This window comes from Myotis davidii, unplaced genomic scaffold (genome assembly GCF_000327345.1).
Source record: "Myotis davidii unplaced genomic scaffold, ASM32734v1 scaffold59, whole genome shotgun sequence".
NCBI lineage: Eukaryota > Metazoa > Chordata > Mammalia > Chiroptera > Vespertilionidae > Myotis > Myotis davidii.
Genome location: NW_006293001.1, coordinates 2,339,692 through 2,343,060, shown reverse-complemented (window position 1 = coordinate 2,343,060; position 3,369 = coordinate 2,339,692). Strand labels below are relative to the sequence as shown.

Sequence of the window (3,369 nt, the reverse complement as noted above, 5' to 3'; positions counted from 1 at the left end):
GTAACACATTCAAATTTAGTAATTTATTTTCCAGGTGGAAACCAGGCTTCTTGGAAGACTTCAAGCTCTGCCAAATGGTCTGATTTTACCATAGAGGTAGGCACTAAAGAACTAAATTTACTTCTGTATAATCTTTGTTAACTACATTTTACATGCAAATGTCTATACAACCATGTTAATGAAGTTATAGAGACAGAAAGAAAGTTGGCATTCCTATTGTTCTGTTTTATTCAAAAGCAACTTTTCAACTGACTAGCTGCATCATTTTAAACCACTTTTTATTTAGTCACAAGAAAAAAAGAAGCCTAACAATGTCTTCAAATTCAATCACAAGTCAAGAAAAATGATGCCTTACTTTTGAATAAAATTTAGGTGTGACAGTTCTTCTCTCCTACCTCATGAGCTTCAGAACATAGGAGACTTCTATTGGAATCAGACAAAAAAGTTCTGTTGATAATAAATATTTAGAAAAGTACATTCTTCAGACACAGAGTTGGTTATTCAGAGGAAGGAATTTTTGTCCTCCCAAGACGGGACTCAAATTTTTCTGTATTTCTAATGAGACTGGATGCTTAATTGACAGTTATCCAAAATCTTTTTTCCCAAGAAATATAAATATATGTATTTAAATTCAATACTGGTGAATTTTCTATCAAAAATATGGCATTCAAGTTTCAAAACCTATATTGGCAATGATAGTGTACGGTATCCTTTCAACTAGAATGTTCATAATCCAAAACTCGTCTTGGATTATAAGTGTCCCTAGGGTTTAAGAAAAAGAACGTTTTTAATCTAAAGTCACACTTGATATGTAATAAAATTGAAAGTAATAACACCAGAAGTGTAGGTGATAAAAGGAGAAAAAGGCAGAAAAAATGGTGGCAACTCTGCCTTTCTCATAATGTTACAGCCACAATTAATACAATTGTATCCCCAAACAAACAGAAAAATAAAGCAAAATAAGCCTTTTTCACCCTTACACATTGAAGAGAATCAGGATCCTGACCCAAATTTCAAACTCTGTAAAACCCCCAACACCAATGTCTCGGAAACCTGCCACATCCCAGAAACAGGCGGGTCTTCAACCTTGGAAATAGGACTATTAAGAATTCACAGATTATCTGAAACATTTGCTAATCACCCCACCCCCGTGCTAGAGGGAGAGGAAGACTCAAAGCATTAGGGAGAACCTGCTGAGAACACGCCAGCACGGCCCTTGTAGGGGTTTAGGTTGTCAACCTAATCCCAGCCACAACTATTGTAGGACTGTATCAGGGAAATGGTGTACGTGTGTGTGAGGTGGGGGTGTGGGGGGACCAGCATGTTAAGAAATTTAACAGTCAGATGATTTTTTTTTTCTTTAAACATTGGAGAGTGTTGTGTGTATACACGCTGGGCAACAGAAACCATAAATCGTGCTGGATTTCTGCAAACTGCTGCGTGCAGCATGCAAGCAGCATTCCTGTCAATGGGAGGACGAGACAGACAGAAATCCAGACAGAGACAGGCAGCACCCCCAGGATGTGAAGCTGTTCCCACTGCAAGCTGGAGTGGAAGGAGATGCTGACATCCAGAACAAAATGTCCTTCGCAGGGATGCCAAAGCTCTCCCTTCGTGGTCTCTGTGTGTAGAAAGGGTGCTCAGTGGCAAGGTCTTCATGTCCCTCTTTTCTGGATTCAAAATACAAAAAGGGCTTTTTAGTTGTTCTGAAACTTCTTCCTGTAGAGCCCATTGTTGTGTTCCAGGAAACAAAACTCAGCAAGACAACAAAGACTGGATCTGCTGGAAGGAAGGCAATAAAGAAAGTCCTTGCCAGAGGGTAATGAGCCCTTAGTCATTCATCCTGAAGTCCCAGCTACAGCTCAGGTTAATGTGCAGGTAGCTTCTTTCTATTTCCTTAAGACAATTTTTTTAAACATTTTTTCCCCCCAGAACGTTATACTATTAATTGCCAATTTGCATATGTGTGCAGCTGCTGTTTTGGCTCTGAACTCAATTCGATAAGCTTGCTGGAGGTATCGCAGAGCACTTGGCAGCTTTCCTATTTGAAAAGAAAGCCTCTCTCCACAACAGAACAGCTGATCGTCTATCAGCGATAGACCCTGATGGCGAGAATTACAATTACACTACTTTTCACACTAAATCTGGGTGATAGCTACTTGGAAAGAAGTTTCATCATTTTTTACCACAAACTGGAAAAAGAATTACATGGTCATGCTGTGCTTTTAAAGGCAGTTTGGTTCACTTTTGTCTACTTAACACCTAATTCCAAGAAGTCCATAGGCATCCAGAGATCTGGATGGCGCATAATGAATTCACTGTTTAGGTGGAAGATTTAAAAAATCTACCTCAAATTACATTTATTTACAAGGCGGCCAGGAAGTGTTAAAGTTGTTAGACGCTTCATTTATTAAATAATTTGTGGGTATTTTCAGTTGTCATATCTAGAGTCATGGGGTTTGCTTTTTTTTTTTTTCTTCCTTTCCTTTTTAATTAGCAATCCAAAACAATGCAACTGCGATTTAACAATTCGTCACATCATCTTGGGCTCTTCGGTTCAGCTGTGAATGTGAGGTAGTTCGGGTTGTTACGTTGGTGCGTTGACAAATGACGTGGGTCGCATGGTGCTGTGAGGACCCAGCCGCCCAGGCAGGTCCTACCTTCGTGCATGGCTCAGGAAAGCAGGGGCCTTGCCAGAATGCATTTGGGGAGCTGAGCACCGCCCAGGAGGACACAGCGGCTGGGGCAGGGGACACTCATCATGACTGGATTTGTTATCACCACTTAATTAACTTCCCGATTACTGTGCAGGTCCCGCTTGGGAAACTCAGCACCTCTTCACCCAAGTGCTTCCTGTCAGAGCCCGCACCCCTCTCACTTTCTGGGATGTCAGAAAGGACCGTCTTTCCTCCTTTTGCAAGAACACCCCCCCCCCCCATCATCAGACAATGGAGGAGGCCCCTAGACAGCCCCCTTGTTCCTCTCAGTCTTCCCTCCCATCTTGACATTTAGACGCATTTGTAAACAGAAAGACAAACAAACGAACCAGAGTTAAACCCACCTCGGGCAGCAGAAGTGGGGCACGCTCACCCCTCCTCCTGACGTAGTGAACCTAAGAGGAAGGTGGACTTTGTTTTCCTTTTTCAGTCGCTGGCTTTCTTAGCTTTCTCACTCTCACGGACCGTCCATCCGAGGACTGCCCATGGATGGATCGCCCGTAGAGCTGCATTTGGTGTAAAGGGGGGGAAAAAAAATCACAGTTTTATTGGCTCCCAGGAGACAAAACAAACAGAACAAGATATTCATATTAATGCAAACAATGCCACGAATGAGGGCAGAACCGCCCGCGGGGCCGGGTCGAAGGGCCCG

The 3,369-nt window shown here is 42.3% G+C and overlaps 1 long non-coding RNA gene across 1 annotated transcript in view; it reads right to left on the bottom strand.

Moving 5' to 3' along the window:
• Positions 1-221: 221 nt before the first annotated feature.
• Positions 222-3,369, bottom strand: part of LOC107183534 — a 3,493-nt gene continuing 345 nt past the window's right edge. The window contains exons 2-3 of the long non-coding RNA XR_001514320.1: positions 3,062-3,223; positions 222-1,670 (exon numbers count right to left, since the gene is read on the bottom strand). This is a non-coding gene — a long non-coding RNA (uncharacterized LOC107183534). The remainder of the gene's footprint in view (positions 1,671-3,061; positions 3,224-3,369) is intronic.